This window comes from Rhinopithecus bieti, unplaced genomic scaffold (genome assembly GCF_001698545.2).
Source record: "Rhinopithecus bieti isolate Rb0 unplaced genomic scaffold, ASM169854v2 scaffold_20310, whole genome shotgun sequence".
Taxonomy (NCBI): domain Eukaryota; kingdom Metazoa; phylum Chordata; class Mammalia; order Primates; family Cercopithecidae; genus Rhinopithecus; species Rhinopithecus bieti.
This window is the reverse complement of record NW_016810331.1, coordinates 1,653,130-1,671,495: the sequence shown is the minus strand read 5'-3', so window position 1 is coordinate 1,671,495 and position 18,366 is coordinate 1,653,130.

Here is an 18,366-nt window from a genome sequence, read left to right as displayed (position 1 = left end):
AATCTATATAATTCTAATCCCTCACAATTTTTTGGCTTGTTTTATGGCCCTGCATATTCTCCAGTTGGTGAATTTTACATGCACACTTAAAAATTTTATGTGCCCCACCAGTGTTCCACAAATGTTAGGTCAAATTGGTTAATATGTTATAACCCCCAACAATATTTTTTTTTCCTTAAGTTAGTTATCTTAAATAACTTTAGAGAGGAGGAAAAAGTCTTTAACATTGACTGCCACTTCCATATTTATCATTTCTGACACTCTTCTTTCCTTGATGTAGATAGGTGCTTCCATCTGGTATCATTTACCTTTATCCTGAATATTTTTTTCTTTTTTATTTATTGTAGTACAGTTCTTTTCAATCATTAATTAGCTTTTGTTTATCTGAAATATTTTATTTTACTTTCAGTTTTGGAGGAATTTTTTTTCAGGATATGAAATTTTAGGTTGACAGGTTTTTAATTTTTTTCGCTTCTACCTTTCTTCAAGGGTGTTTTCTTGTTTCTGGCTTGCATTGTTTTAGTGTCATTCTTACATGATTCTCTGTGTCTATTTTTCTGTGGCCTCTTTTAAAATTTTCTCTCTATCATTGGATTTTAGCAGTTTCATATGTAACATGTTCTTTATTTCTCTTTGACAGTTTTATGGAGCTTGTTTGATATATGGGTTTATAGTGTTCATAAAATTTGGTAAATTTTCAGCCTTTTTTATTAATTGATTGGTTGGTAGGTTGGTAATTTTTCAGCCTTTTTTTTTTTCGTTGATTGATTGACTTATTTCCCATCTCTCTCTACTCTCCTACAACTCACATTACTCTTATGTTAGATCACTTGATATCTTCCACAGGTCACGTATACAAAACTTTTTATCTTGTTTTGTTTCTTTTCAGCATCTTCCTCCCATCTGCCTTTCAGCTTCAGTTTGGATCGTTTCTTTTGCCCTGTCTTTAAGTTCAGTGATTTTTTTTTCTGTAGTGTCTAATCTCTTCATAAGCATATTCGGTAAAATTTATTGTTTCAGATGTTGCATTTTTCACTTCCAAGTGTATCCATATAGCTCTTTTTATAACTCCATTTCTCTATTAATAGATACTATTTATATCCTTATTATGTTCATGTTTTTCTTTAAATCTTTGCACATATTTTAAATTGCTGTTTTAACATTTTTATCTGGTAATGCAATTTCTTATTGTGTTTGCATTGACTAATTTTCTTTTGTTTGTAAACGACTTTTTTCCTCTTAGTCTGCATGTCTAGTTTTTTGTGTTTTTGTTTTGTTTTGTTTTTTGGTTTTGGTTTTACTGTATTGTAGACATTAAGAATAGTAAATTTTTGGTTGTATGATTTTTTTTTGTTTTTCTTTATGGTCTGTTGAGTTTCATTCTAGCAGGTCGTTAATTTGTGATTAGCTTGATTCTTTCAAGACTTGTTTTTAATGCCTGTTATAGTTGGTGCAGTCTAGTCTTTACTCCTGGACTAGATTAACCTTATTCTTAAGACTTCTGGGATTACTACCTCATGACCAGGGTGCTTAGTAACATCTCTACTCTCTGGCTCATCAGAGTGTATGTTTTCTAGGCCTGTGAAAACTCCAATAATTGTTAAGCTGATATCTTCCTTGTAGTTGGTCTTTCCCTGTTAGTTTTTGTTTTTTATTTCCCAGCCTTGGGGAGTCTCGTCCTGAACATTGCACTTATTATGTGGGCAAAGATTCATGGGAACACCTGTGCAGTTCTTTGGGCCTCTTTTTCCTTATAGCTCCTTCTTTCCTGCTATCTTACCCCACACATTCCAGCTCCTTCAGTAGCCTCAAATTCTGATTTCTGTCCTTTCAACTCAGCATTGCCACTATATTGTTTGATTCACTCCTGCTCAGCTGTCTGGAAATGCTTCTCAGAGGAAACCAGAGTGAATGTGGAGTTTTCTTTACTCATTTCCCTTCCCTCACACGTCATAGTCCTGTGCTGCTTGTTGCCTGACATGGTTTGGCTGTGTCCCCACCCAAATCTCATCTTGAATTGTAGTCTCCATAATCTCTACATGTGGGAAGGACCCAGTGGGAGACAATTGAATCATGGGGACTGTTACCCCATGCTGCTGTTCTTGTGATAGTGAGTTCTCACAAGCTCTGATGGTTTTATAAAGGGCTTTTCCCGCTTTTGCTCAGCACGTCTTCTTGCTGCCACTATGTGACAAAGGACATGTTTGCTTCCCCTCTGCCATGTTAGTAAATTTCCTGAGGCCTCCCCACCATGCTCACCTGTGAGTCAATTAAACCTCTTTCCTTTATAAATTACCCAGTCTCAGGTATGTCTTTATTAGCAGCATGAGAATGGACTAATACGTTGCCCAATATCTAGAAGCATTTCTACTTCGCATTTTGTCCAGTTACTTCAGAATGTCAGAAGCAAAAGTCTGGATTAATTTTTGATAATTGCCAATGTGGAAAGGTATAATATAATTATTATTTTCTGTCTTTTCTTACGCATTTACACAACCTCCAGAGGTTATTTTTGCTCAGGGCTTTCCTCTCAACTTTGCTTTCACTGGCTGGAGTTCATAGCAGACATAGCAGTATTAGGATGCTTATCAGACTTCATGTTATGTACACAGGTTCTTTAAGACCATTTTCATCTTTATTCTTGGTATTATGAAGTTTTTAACTGCTAGAAGAATTTCTTCGTCCTTATTGCTTTTTAACTTGTTAATGCACTGTTATAGCTGAGACTAACTGTATTAGTTTGCTGGGACTGCCATAACAAAGTGCCACAGACTGAGTGGCTTAAACAACATAAGTTATTTTTTTTTTCATTTGTGGGGATTAGAAGTCCAATGTCAAAATAACAGAACTGGTTTCCTCTGAGGATTTAAGGGAACGATCTTTTCAGACTTCTCTCCTTGGCTTGTGGGTGGCCCTTTTCTTTCTGTATCTTCACCATGTCTTCCTTCAGTACCTGTCTGTGTTCAGATTTGCCCTTCTTATAAGGACACCAGTCATATTGAATTAGGGTCCACTCATATGACCTCATTTTAACTACATCATCTCTGTAAAGTCCCCATTTCCAAATATGGTCACACTCCAAGATATTGAGGGTTAGGATGGAATTCAGCCCATAACCAACCATTTCTCACATTTCTTACTTTTTGCTTCTAAGCCTTGGTGTAAAACTTGATATCCCGTGATGTTGTTTCATTGTTCACCTGCTTATTCAAGTCATCATTCTTTTTCATTATTGCAACAATAAGTCAAGTTTCCTTAAGGCGTTATTAATCTTTTCAAGAATCTTTGAGAAACCAGTGAAACCTATGGAGATAACCCCCTCAAATATATATTTTCACATATGAAATTTTACATATAATTTGGGGAGTTTTAAGATGCCCCCAAATCCACCCATGTGCCCTTTAGTACAGAATTCCCACCCCAAATATTCATCATTGTAACCCTTTATTCTATGTTCCATCTGCTGACTGGTATGGGGGAAATCTACCAGATTTCCCTCTGAATCACATGCAAGTAAAGAGTATGTAAGCACAGTATGCATGAATGGGTTGTGCAGGAAGTTATAGGTATTAAAAGGGAAAAGCAATACATCACTCATTTAATCTGCTCTCTTTCAGATCTAGTTCATAGGATGTAGTGGTAGATGGTCACACATTAAACTTTAAAGAGGTGTTGGCTTTTTCCCCCTTGCATTTAAAAGGTTATGTGCTGCAGTGTGAGACAAATAAGTCATGATTCACTACAACAGTGTTGCAATCAGTTATATAAATTGCCAGTGAAACACTAAATCTGTCACTTTGTGTGTTCTTACCATTTAGCAATTGGAATAGTGTTGGAAGAGGGCTGACTGGGAACAAAAGAAGCTGATATAGTGGCAGACACAATTAGCAAGATCAATGGTTAGTGTTAAGGGTTCGTTGTTTGGTCATTTTGGTTGACCGAATTGAAAGCAATCGCTATCTAAAAGACTTTGCCAGCTGTAATTTGCTATAAAAGAATGCAGAAAAATGAATTACCCAACTTTATAACATCTTGGAGACTGTTATTTTCCAATTTGCTGTGTTCCTAGGACAGTGACCAAAAAGATCAAACTTGTTCTTCTCATTTAAGCTCATTCTAACTTTTAATAGATATTCTAGAACTTCTGCATGCTCAGTATATATATGTTTTTTTACTTTAGCTGTTCACCTACTTTTTTCACAAAAATTTTTAGGTCTGTGTTATAGCCTTCATAACAGTTCTTTGCACCCTAATTTATCACAACTTTCTGTTTCTTCGGACTATGAGAGTTTTCACTGATCACTACTTGAACAGTAGCAAACACTACTTTGAAGACCATTGTATTTTCTGTATTTTTGATTTTTGTTTGTTTGTTTGTTTTGTTTTTGACAGATCGCTCTGTCATCCAGGCTGGAGTGCAGTGGCATGATCTCAACTCCCTGCAACCTCCGCCTCCTGGGTTCAGGCAATTTCCCTGCCTCAGCCTCCCAAGCAGCTGGGATTACAGGTGCTCACCACCATGCTTGGCTCTTTTTTTTTTTAATTTTAGTAGAGATGGGGTTTCACCATGTTGGCCAGGCTGGTATCGAATTCCTGATCTCAGGTGGTCCGCCCGCCTTGGCCTCCCAAAGTGCTGAGATTACAGGCATGAGCCACTGTGCCTGGCTAGGTTTTCTGTTTTGATAAGATGTATATAACTTTGCATTTCAGTGCATTAAATTGATCAGTTTTTAGAAATGAATGTAGGTGAAAATATTTCCCTAGTAATGATGATGGTTGATGATTCCAATAGTCCATTTATGAGTGCTTGTCTCCCCTAAGATAGGTATTCTTAAATAAGATATTTCTATGAGGTGGAGTTCCTTTTTTCCCATTTTACAGATGAGGAACCTGAAGCTTAGAGTAACCTGTCAAAGCCATGCAGGTAGACTTTATATCTATCAAACTCCATCCATGCTTTTAACCTTGGAAGTTAACCAACTGCTTTTAACCACTTCTGCAGAAGTGGTTAGGAATCTATGAAATATTTATTAAATTCTTATCTAATATCTTTGTAAGCCTTTCTGAAAGGCACAAAAGGTATGACCCAGGTCTGTTCCTAACTGAGCTACTAACCTAGTGAAACCTGAAGAATACTTAACCTGTTAAATTGGGACACCAAGTGTCACTGCAAATCATCATGGCTTGAGATAATCTAAAAAAGCTTCAGCAGTGTCTTAGTCAGCTTGGGCTGCTCTGACAAAAATACCTTTGACTGAGTGACTTAGATAGCAGAAGTTTATCTCTCATGGTTCTGGGAGCTGGGAAACCCAAGATCAATGTGCTGGCTAATTGCCTAGGGCTCTCGTTCTGGTCCCAGGTGACACATTCTTTCTGGATCATCACATGGCAGAGAGATCATTTTTCTTATATCTGTTCTTGTGAGAGCACTAACCTGTTCATAAGGACTCCACCCTCATGACCTAATTCTCTTCCAAGGGCCCTACTTCCAAATACCATCACATTAGCACTTAGGGCTTTAACATATGGATTTGGAGGGGTCATAAATATTCAGCATACAGCACATAGAGGTAAGACTTTAGCTGACACGTAGCAGAATCAACAATAGTAAGAAAAAAGGAAAAGGAAAGCAGTGGTATATATTACATTTCATGATTTAAATATAAATTTAAACTGTTCTTAGGCTATGGTCCCTGTCCCTTCGCGTGCTCTCCATGAGCACTCATCAGAACTTCTGCCTTTCATTTGGTTAGGTATTCTGTGACTAGTTGGATAATACTGAGGCATCACTTTGGTGGAACCTACTGATACTGTACTTTCCCATTTAGCCCAGTTGATTCTCAGAGTTTATAAGTCCATCGACCCCTTAAGGAAGTCAATGAAAGTCATGGATTCTCTCTAGGAAGAAATGTATATACTTGACCATGGGAACTGGGATTAAATATCGCTGCCCTGTCCCTACAATATCAGCTTATCTTAGCCACTCTCAAAAGTGTTGGAGATCAATGGCAGAAAGCTACTTTTTATACCTCAGTAGAAAAAAATGAGCAAGAACAGATATTTCACAAGAGAAGATCAATGACCAAGCATATAAAAAACTGGTCAGCCTTAGTAGCAATCGATGACACGCAGATTAAAACAAGTTACCATTTTTTAGTATATCAATTAACAAAGATTTTAGAAAATAATAATACAAAGCGACAGTAAAGATTTGGTGAAATAGACATTTTCAAGCATTGCTGTTGGATGTAAATTAGTGTGTTGATTCTAGACCCATTTTTGGAGTATACTCCAGGCACTGTAAAAGCTTCCAACATTTTGTTACAGTAAGCTCCCTTGGAATTCTATCATCAAGAAATAATTAGGAGCTCAGAAAAAGTATAAATATGTTTTTTGAAGCAGTATTTTTAACAGTAGAGGCTTTGAAGCCACCTTGACATAAGAATGGTTAAATTAACTAGTAGATGATGGAACATAAAATGACATGAGAATACTTTCAATAGCACATTATAAGATTGCATTTACAAGGTTGGGTGCCATGGCTCACACCTGTAATCACAGCACTTTGGGAGGCTGAGATGGGCGGCTCACCTGAGGTCAGGAAATCGAGACCAGCCTGGCCACCATGGTGAAACCTCATCTCTATTAAAAATACAAAAATTAGCTGGGTGTGGTGGTGGGTGCCTATAATCCCAGCTACTTGGGAGACTGAGGCATAAGAATTGCTTGAACCCAGGAGATGGAGGTTGCAGTGAGCCGAGATTGCACCACTGCACTCCAGTCTGGGCGACAGAGTGAGACTCAGTCTCACTGAAAAAATATGTATATAAAAATAAAAAAAGATTGCTTTACATCATGATTCCAGTTACAGAGAATGTTCACATAGTTGCATAAATAAAAGAAAAAGTTATTGGTTAATATCTCTGTATGTTGGAATTCTCGGTGATTTTATTTTTCTACTTGTTTTTTATTTTTCATAATTTCTCCAGTGTGTTGGTGTTAGCTTTATAGATTATATCAAGTAACCTTTTGCCACACAACAAAATACCTCCAAACCTAGTGGATTAAAACAAAACCATCTTACAATTTTGTCAGAAATGTCTAAGCTGATATTTACTGGGCTCTCTCATGAATTTGGGGTCAGTTGGGGGTTGGCTAATAGGGTAACTTAGGATGGTCTCACTCACATGTGTGGTGGCTGGCAGACCATTGACCAAGGCACTGCAGTTTTCTTCCGGGTGGCTTCTCACGACTTCTGACATGCTAGCTTGGGTTTGCTCACACGGTGTTCTCTTCCAGGGATAGCACGAAGTACAGCTCACATGCATGAGGTGCAAGTTGATATAGTTTAGATGTTTGTTCCCCTCCAAATTTCATGTTGAAATTTGATCCTCAGTGTTGGAAGTAGGGCCTGGTGGTGAAGGGCACCAGCCCCTCTACACCTGCGGGTAATTTTTGTCAGGTGGGACGAGAGACTGAGAAAAGAAATAAGACACAGAGACAAAGTATAAAGAAAGAAAAGTGGGCCCAGGGAACCAGTGCTCAGCATACGGAGGACCCGCACCAGCACCAGTCTCTGAGTTCCCTCAGTTTTTATTGATTACTATTTTCACTATCTCAGCAAGAGGAATGCAATAGGAGAGCAGGGTGAAACTAGGGAGAAGGTCAGCAAGAAAACATGTGAGCAAAGGAATCTGTGTCACAAATAAGTTCAAGGGGAGGTACTATCCCTGGATGTGCACGTAAGCCAGATTTTTGCTTCTGTTCACCCAAACATCTCAGTGGGTAAAGAATAACAAAGCAGCATTGCTGCCAACATGTCTCGCCTCCCGCCACAGGGTGCTTTTTCTCCTATCTCAGAATAGAACAAATGCACAATCGGGTTTTATACCGAGACATTCAGTTCCCAGGGGCAGGCAGGAGACAGAGGCCATCCTCTTACCTCATTTGCAAGAGGCCTTCCTCTTTTACTAATCCACTTCAGCACAGACCCTTTAAGGGTGTCGGGCTGGGGGATGGTCAGGTCTTTCCCATCCCACGAGGCCATATTTCAGACTGTCACATGGGGAGAAACCTTGGACAATACCCGACTTTCCAGGGCAGAGGTCCCTGCGGCTTTCCGCAGTGCATTGTGCCCCTGGTTTATTGAGACTGGAGCATAGTGATGACTTTTACCAAGCATACTACCTGTAAATATTTTGTTAATAAGGCACATCCTGCACAGCCCTAGATCCCTTAAACCTTGATTCCATACAACACACGTTTTTATAAGCTCAAGTTTGGGGCAAAGTTACAGATTGACAGCATCTCAGGACAAAATAATTGTTCAGGGTACAAGTCAAAATGAAGTTTCTTATGTCTTCCTTTTCTGCATAGACACAGTAACAGTCTGATCTCTCTTTTCCCTACAGGTGGGAGGTGTTTGGGTCATTGGGGCGGATCCCTCTTGAGTGGCTTTGTGTGTCTTCATGGTAATGAGTGAGTTCTTGCTTTATGAGTCCCCAGGAGAGCTGATTGTTAAAAAGAACCTGGCACCTCCCTTCCCTCTATCCCTCCATCCTCTCCATGTCATCTGTACACACCTGCTCCCCTTCCCCTTCTGCCTTGAGCGGAAGCTTCCTGAAGCCCTCATGAGAAGCAGATGCTGGTGCCATGCTTCTTGTGCAGCCTGTGGAACCATGAACCAAATAAACCACTTTTCTTTATAAATTACCCGGCCTCAGGTATTCCTTTATAGCAACACAAAAATGGACTAAGAGACAAGCCCAGGTACACAAGCACTTCCAAGTCTGTTTCATTCACATTTGCTAACGCCCCCTCTATTGATCAAAGCAATTCACATGATTAAGCCAAGAGCCAGTATGCAAGGAAACACCAAGGACGTGGAAAGTATAAGGGAGACAGGGTGGGATTATTACAGCTGTTTCTACAAATAATCTTTGACATAAACAGTGAAATCAATGCCACAATAAAGAAAAACCCCTAACTCGTCTGAATCCTAGTGCAGAGCCTTCTGAAGGTGATAGTATCTTTGGCCTTCCTTGGCCATCTAGCCTATAATTAGCCTTCCTTGATCATCTAGCCTTCAGTTTCCCCTACCACTCCATTCTCAGCCTGAGTGGCCAGGTACTTGGGCTTATCTGCTAATTTTTCTTTCTTTTTCACTGAAACTTCCTACCACACTCAGAAGAAAACCAATAGCATGGTACACACAGGGAGGTGAATAGAAGTGTAATCACAGAGTGCTCATTTTGTGGGTTTGAGATGGAAGTGTATTTTTGTTTTTGCAGCATCATTAATAATGTTTCATAGCCTTCTGTAAGAATTAAAGTGTGTGGCATTTAATTGCAAAATTTCTGTGCCAAGACAAAAGTAGATTATTCTACTCTCACTTTGTATAACAAGAGGCAAAAGCTTTCATAGATGCTTTATGAATAGTATTTTGAGGCTTAGAAATATGTCTAAGTTGCAGAATAGCTGAAAGTGCTAATGGAGATAAGTACACGGCATATGTTTGCATAATGCCTTAGTTTCCTATTGCTACCATAAACAATGAGCACAAACTTAGTGGCTGAAAACACACCAATTCATTCTCTTGCACTTCTGGAGGGCGGAAGTCCGAGATCTATTTCATTGAATTAGACTCCACATGTCACCTAAGTCAGTTCCTTCAGGAACCTCTAGGGGAGAATGCTTCCTTGCCTTTCTCAGCCTCTAGTGATTATCTGCCTTCCTTGGCTTAGACTCCCTTCCTCCATCCTTGGAACCCACCACATCATTCTCTGCTTCTGTCAGCTCATTGCACTCTCCTCTCACTCCGATTCTTCTCCCATCCCTCTTACAAGCACCACTGTAATTCTATCAGGCCCACCCAGGTAACCTCCCCAACTCAAGATCCTTCACTTAACCACTTCGGCAAAGTCCCTTTTGCCTCATAAGCTCACAAGCACATGTTCCAGGGATTGGGATAGAAATCTATCTGGGCAGCCATCACCCAGCCTCCCACACATAGTAACACACCTATGAACCTCACAGTTCCTTTGCATTTGTGAAAATGATATTTTTCCCCCGCTTCATGATGGGCCCACCTCTCATCTTCTGGATGAGTTGGCTGGTCTGCAGGGTTCTGCCTCACTTCCTGATCCTGATTCCACTGGGATTTGGGTCTAGGTATGATGAAGGGTGTAGGTATATATGCGACTGATTTTTATTCTTCATATTGGGGAGAAATGAAGTTTATATTGCTCTCCTCCCTCATTCTATATATTGATATTATGACTAATAGCTTTTGACACCAAACTATTTTGAAATATGAGTCTTTTATGACATATTTTGACAGCAGCAATGGCATGCTTTTAGCTGTTCTAACTGGAGTAAGTGACAGGGGCCACTCGTTCATTATTTTATACCCAAGTAATCAACCAAATATGTCATGTCCAGAAAATTCATTAAAATGTCAGCCACCCAAATCTCTTGCAAATAGTCTCATTCAGAGGATCGGAATCTGCCTTACTTGCAGTTTTGAAAGATAAAATTTGTTGAAGACAGGGAGCCCTAAGTGATTTCTTTCTATCTCTAAGATGCCAGATGGATGTTGAATGAAGTCCAGTTTTTAGTTTATCTGCGGATAATTTTTTTACATTTGTGGTGGTGTTTTGGATCTTCATCCATGTGTTCTCCCTCCTCTAGTCCTCCACAGCTACCCAAAGCCTGGCAGCAGTATGGTTGCTTTGCTACCTGTTCCTGAAGGCTGTCTGCAGTGAAATTTGATTGTCTAAATAGCACGACTCATCATCTAAAAGTAGAAGTCATTAGCACAATGCTGTTCAGCTAATGGTGTCTTGAATGCTGTTTTAAAAATCTTCTTATTTTATCACTTTACTGTCAATGTTTACTCATGTCATCACTGGAAATTTCAGGGCCTGGTTCACAATATGGATCCAGAGTGAAAAATATGAAATGTTCTCCCTAAGAGTCTCCCGGAACTTGTGCCAAAAACAGTGGCCCAAGTTGTACATTTTATATATTTTTAGAGACACAGACTTTGAAATTCCAGCCCTGTCAGTACTTCACATGATCAGTAATAGTTGCATATTAATAGTGGCAGTCCACAATTGAACAGCCTTCTGCTCTTTCTGAGGAAAATGAAATTCCTGCCAGCTTCTGTTTGAACTTTAATTGGCCTTCATTGTAATTGTGAATTTGCCAGAAACATGTATTTATCTCAGAATAGGTAGAATGCTTGTTTTTAAGTTTCATATAAAAGTTGAATTGAGTGCTTTGGGAGGATTTGTAGCCATTTGCCTCCAATCAAGTTATCTACTCTGTGAAATTATAACAAAAGATGCAGCTGGGCAGAACAGTGTCACTCTTTCCGCTCAGGTGAGTCCACTCTGAAGTCAACAACTACTGTCACTATAGGTAAGATGGGAGGCCACATCCTGTTCCCTTATGGTAGGCATCTTGGCAAAAACCACCAACTGGCAGCCTGTCTTGTGAGGAATGCACATTAATTAGTTCCTTGAAACTCTTCCCTCATTAGCTCCAGGTAAGTTGTCAAAGCAAATGTTCTGGAATTCAGAGTGTTGCTTTTGATAATGAGAAAACAAGTTTAGTCATCTGAATCTGTCATCTTGTTTATAAAACAGTCAAACCACACGCAATGGCCTTCTGCATGGTGTATTTTGTTTTGTTCCTTGAACCTACTTTCGCACTTCATCCGGTGGCTACAGATAGTAAATAAAGAGGCCCATTTTTTTTGGTACATTAAATATTACAAATTTTGGGAGGGGAGGTAGGGTAGGAGGGTGATGGGCAGAAGGCACCTGGGCCATTTTTTTTGGTAACTAATTCAATATGAGAAAAAAGATGGTATTGCTATCATAAAAATAATTTATATTCATTTTTTTCAACCAACTGAAATATTCAGAAAGCTAAAAACATTTCACTCAAATTCCCACCATCTTGAAATAACCAGAAGTATGCTTTGGTGACCGTCATTCAAGATACATCCCTAACATAAACAGAAGGGTGGATCAAGAAGTAGAAAGGTAATTATTTTGACAAATGAAGAAACATAATATTTTTAAACGTAAATTTGAATCTAAGAAAGGAAAATCACAGGAAGTAATTACTGAACTTTTACTATGTGAGCCCAAGAATATTAAGCTATTACTTCCTAAAATATTACTCTAAAGTAAAAATAACAATTATTGACAATATTGAGAAGTTTTATACATATATACATATATACATGCATATGTATCTACATCCTATGTATGTTTTGTACATTGTAACTGTATTTTTAAACTGTAGCTTTCAAAATAGTTTTGATAGTTTTTTGATTTGTTGCTTATTTGGCTAGATTTAATTGCCAAAGATTTTTTTTCAAGTAGGGTTTATGTTGTTATATGTCCTGTGTTCCTGCATACTTGATGTCTTAGTCCATTTTGTGCTGCTGTAACAAAATACTAGAGACTGGGTAATTTATCAATAATAGAACTTTATTTCTTACCATTCTGGGGGCTGGGATGTCTAAGATCAAGGAGCCAACAGGTTCAATTATCTGGCAAGGGCTGCATTCCAACTGGTGACACTGCATCCTCTGGAGAAGAGAAATGCTGTGTCCTCCCATGACAGAAGGTAGAATGGCAAGAGGGATGAACTTCCCATATTAAGCCCTTTTATAAGAGCACCTAATCCCATTCACAAGAGTTTAGGTGCGTTTATAAACGTCATGACTTAATCACCTCCTGAAGGCCCCACCTCTCAAGATGCTTTCATTGATAATTAAGTTTGAACATTAATTTTAGAGGGAACAGAAACATTCAGACCCTAACACTTGAGAATGTCTGTTCCTTTATCATTTAATAGATAATTTGTCTGGGTATAAAAATCTCAAGTCACCTTTTCTCTTCCTAGAACATTTTAGGTATTGTCTTTGGGCATTGAATTTCCCTAATGTGACACCGGGGGCTAACTTGAGTTTTCCACTTACTAATGACTTGCTTTTTCTACCAGGTTGTACATAGGATTATTTATTCTCAGTTATTCATATTCTCTCTCTTCCCCCATCTCTACTATATTTATTAAAGCATTGTACATGTACAGAAAAGCACATATAACATAAGCTTATAGCTCAGTGAATGATCAACATGCAAAAACTCATGACAACTACTCAGGTCAAGAAATAGAAGACCACTAGAATTTCAGAGTCCCCTCTGGTCTCCTTTCAGTCATCAGGCAGGCCTTCCTCTCTACCCAAAGGTAGCTAGCTACTTCTTCCACTTCTAATATTATTTAGTTTTACTGTTTTGGAATTCTACATGAATAAAATCATTCAGTATGCATTCTGGCTACTTTCACTCAATATTACTTCTTGAGATTGATCCCCATCATTGCATAGAGCTGTATTTCATTCATGTTCCTTGCTCCCATGATATGTGAATTATCTGTGTGTCAGACCCAGTTCTCATTTGAACTGCTTACTGGCTTAAGCAACAGCCCTGTCACTTTTGAGTCATTCCCCACTTTGGGATGGCAGTGAAAGAGAGGCTCTCAGTGTGCCGATGAGTGAGCACTATGTCCCCTCCCTCGTTCCTGTCTCTTCCTTCTCAGACAGTAAGGTCACTGTTCGTGATTCCCCCTTCTGCTCCTCTTCTGCCGTGTGCTGTTAGCAGGGTTTCTCTGGGGATACCCAGTGCTGCCCCTCTTCTTTTAGTATGTTCTCACTCAGTCAATGGCTCATTTCAGTGGGCTTTTAGGACTCAGAAAAATCTGTGTCATGCTTGCATTCCGAGGAGCTCTGTGTTCACTGCTAATGCCTTCCCTCATTTTGGTCCAATTTCCCTGCATTCAGCTAATGTTCATTATAGTTTGTGGTGTTGGAGTAATAACCACTTATTTATGAAACCATTTTGTTATATTTTATTCTCTTCTCTTTCACAGTAGATTTTAGGGAAGGAGAATACACAAAAATGTTTTTATTCCTTCCTATTTAAACTGTATGTCTCAGCTGGGCCCAGTGGCTCATACCTGTAATCCCAGCACTTTGGGAGGCCAAGGAGGGTGGATCACCTGAGGTCAGGAGTTTAAGACCAGTCTGACCAACATGGTGAAACGCTGTCTCTACCAAAAATACAAAAAAATTAGCTGGGCATGGTGGCGGGTGCCTGTAATCCCAGCTACTCAGGAGGCTGAGGCAGGAGAATCACTTGAATCCGGGAGGTGGAGGTTGCAGCGAGTAGAGATCACACCACTGCACTCCAGCCTGGACGACAAGAGCAAAACTCCATCTCAAATAAATAAATAAACAAACAAACAAATAAATAAATAAATATACATGTCTCATAAATTAGCTTAGGAATAAGTGCATTTAACAACCCAGACCTGATAACGTAGGGATTTACCAACATAGTGAACATACCATGTTGGTAAATCTCTACATGGGTGGACTGAATTTCCTTTTGGTGCCATCTTAGTCACCTCCTTCCACCTCACTCATCCCAGCATCCTGCCCTCCACCCTCTAGTCCATCTTCCTGCAGGCCTTGCTCTCCACTGCCCTGTGTTAACCATGACACCTGCCAACCCATCTAAAGCTTCCCATTCTTCTTGGAGGCTGGTTAACTCAGAAGAGTGCTTTAACCAGAGGGGGTAAATTATACTATGCAGCTAGCTTTATGTTCCTTTATAGGTTTCTAAAATCAGGGAATGGAGAATTATTGTATGCTGCCTTCAACTATGAGCTTAATATTCTCACTCATCATCAAAAAGCATCTGGAAACTGCCATTGGAGCTCTTGCTCAAATGCTTCACTGAACTGTAGGGAGGTGTTTTTTGTTCTAGTATGTATAATTTGGTGCCAACATGGCAGCCCCTTCAAATCAGAACCATAACTTTACAGAAGGAACAGTATCTCTTTAAAAAATAGACACAGGCCTAAGATTTAAAGTGATAGCAACATTTTTGAGAAAATATTTTATCTGAAGATTGGAATAAAACACTGGATCTTACATAATTAAAGAGAAATGTAACCTTTATGTCTGACTGTATCTTTGCTTTCCAGTTCACCAAAAGGGTACCCACAGTTGAAAACACTTATAAGAATAGTGATGTCACATTGCTATGGGCTTTGCTCTACCAGTTCAAATTATGCCAACTAATACAGTACATCATATGATATATATATATATGTATACATATTTATCATATGATGTATATAGTACATCATATGATATATATATGTATACATATTTATCATATGATGTATATGTGTGCATGTATGTGTCTATATACATATATGTATATGAGTATGCGTGTGCATATCTATATACATAGACACACACACGTATTTCAAGTTGTATGAAAAGTGTGCTCTTGGCCTGGCGCAGTGGCTCACGTCCTGTAATCCCAACACTTTGGGAGACCGAGGCCGGCGGATCACAAGGTCAGGAATAGAGACTATCCTGGCTAACACGAAATCCCATCTCTACTAAAAAGACAAAAAATTAGCTGGACATGCTGGCAGGCACCTGTAGTCCCAGTTATTTGGGAGGCTGAGGCAGGAGAATGGTGTGAACCCTGGAGGTGGAGCTTGCAGTGAGCCAAGATCGCGTCATTGCACTCCAACCTGGGCGACAGAGTGAGTCCGTGTGTTGAAAGAGAGAGAGAGAGAGAGAGAGAGAGAGAGAGAGAGAGAGAGAGAGAGAGAAAGAAGAAAGAAAGAGAAAGAAAGAAAGAAGGAAAGAAAGAAAGAAGGAGAGAAAGAAAGAAGGAAAGAAAGAAACAAAGAGAAAGAAAGAAAAGGAGGCTGAAAGCAGCAGAAGCTCATCCTCATCAGTTGGTGGAGAAGTCCTTGGGAAACTGAGAAGTCAATGCTAGTTACCTGAGAACATGAGCTATAGAAATTTCAAAAAGTAGAATTTGATAGAGCCTGTGCTCACAGACCAAGGGCCTCAGTGAGAGAGTCCCCCCACCTTAAAGGCCAAGGAGTCAAAAAAGGCTTATGAGGGAGAGGGAAGTTGTGGTTTGAGAAAGTTTGCCACGGAATTCTGATAAACCTTCAACCCCTCTACCTGGTTCAAAACCACAGGCTTGTAATATTAAGCAGAACAGCTTCATCTCACATTTCAGTCAGCTAAATGCAGTCTTCTCTTTATTAGCTCAGGTTTAGAGGCAGTTAAAATACTATATATCATTGATTCAGCAGGTCAGTGATGTTTGTCTGACAGAATAAAGAGAAAGCAGGTAAATGAGAGCTCTGTTGGTGCTCTGTAGATGTTCAGCAAATCCATGAAACGTAGTCTTCTTAAACAATATTCAGCTCAGATCTGACAGCTCTTGGCCTGAGTGCCAAATATTGTGTTCATTTTAGTTAATTGAATACAGTGAAGAAATCTTGCAAATTTTAGGCAATGATCACTTTATCTTGAGGATATATTTTATCACTCTTGGTGTTACATTTCTTGCAACCTACAAAAGGTGTGTCCAAAAGTGCTATTTTAATTCATTGTATCTCTGTTTAGATATGCTGAAATAACTATGAAAACATAAATTTGAACAAAATGGCGCCCACAATAGAGAGAGGTTCATTCCAAAATTGCTTTGTTTTTTTGTGTTTGTTTTACCCTGTTGGAGGGACTTTCTTTTGCAGTTGACAAAGACAGAGAAACTTTGTGCAATGTCTGCTACTAAATCAGAATTTAAATGTATATAAATGAATATCTTGAAATTTGTTCTTACCGATTTCATTGAATGTATTTCTCAAAAGCTATATCAATAATGGCGCTTGGTGTATTATTTTGTTCAGGTGATGCTGATGGGCCCCTGATGTGGAGACTTTGTGGTCCTTCAAAGCCTATATTGCCATTGGTTATACTTTTTCTTATTGGTGACATTTTGTCACCAATGAAGGTGTAGAACACATTGGATTCCATGCAGAGTATTCCTTTATAGGTAAGAATTATAATTAAGATCTTGATAAAATTATTTATAAAGGTTAATGATTTTTTCCCATAAAGACTTCTTATATATTTTGTTAGACTTATTTCTAGGTAGCTATTAGTTTTGTTGATACTATCCATGAGATTTTCTAAATTGCATTTTTAAATTGGTTGTGACTGATATCTAGAAATTTTATAATTTGCATACATGTATCTTTAGTTCAAATATCTGGTTATCCTCTTATTAGTTTTAATATGTTGTCTATAGATTCCCTTTGGTCTTTCTGCGTAAACAATCATGTCTTCTGCAAATGTTAGTTCTTTTTTCTTTCAACAACACTACTTCACTTGATTTTCTTGTGTCATTTCACTAGCTAGGGCCACCGTCAGAATATGGAACACAAGGAATGATAGCATCTTGTTTCTGACCTGGATGTGACTGTCTATGACATTTTATTATTAAATATATTGGTTGCTCTTAAGTTTCTAATAAATATTTTTTGTTAAATAAAGTCTCTTCCATTCTTAGTGTGAAAAAGCTCTTAAGTGTCAATGGGTGTAAGATTTTACCAATTGATTTTCTGCATCCATTGAGATGATCCAACTTTTTCTCCTTTCATAAGTTAATATGACAAATTATATGAAAGATTTCTTTCTCTTGGTAAACCATCCTTGCATTTGTGGGACAAATCCTATTTCATCATGATGTGTGTTTTATACATATAATGGATATTATTTGCTAGTTTTGTATTGGATTTGCATATGCGACATTCAGAGTTTGTGCTGGAAAACCCATCCCTACTCCTGATTGCTTACCTTCACTATGGGAGGTTTTCTAGTCCTTTTCACTAGCATGGCAGTTTGTTTAGGTTCCCAACTTTATGTAAAAGTCTCAATTCCAGTCCTTCTTTTTGTGGAGACCCAGAGCCCTATCTTCTCCTCCTGCCTGGTCACCAAAACCTCGGAGCCCAACCCTGGGACCCACACCTGCATTCTTTAGCCTCTCCTACTGTCACTCTTTCAGTTTCACACCTCTCCGTTTGAGTACACTTACTGCTTCTAGATCTTGGAGAGCTACTTTTCTTTCCATTGAGTTGACTATGAATCAAAATATGTTTTAGTTATGGTTTTATCTAACATTACTTTGTGTTATAACCAACTGGCTCGTTGAAGGAAGGAGTGAAATTGATTATCTACTCACTCAACCATCTTGCCAGTTGATTTTCTTTTATCAGACTGAAAGAAAAGAGTCAGGTTTTAGTGAGGAGTATTATTTATGTTGAACATCAGACCATATTATGCTTCAGAATGAATTTGTTTTCAATTTTCAATGCTAATACTATATGTAATTTTGTTATTCCTAAACCTCTACCCAATTTTACTTTGCTTCTATTTAATTTCATTTATTTTATATATATATATAT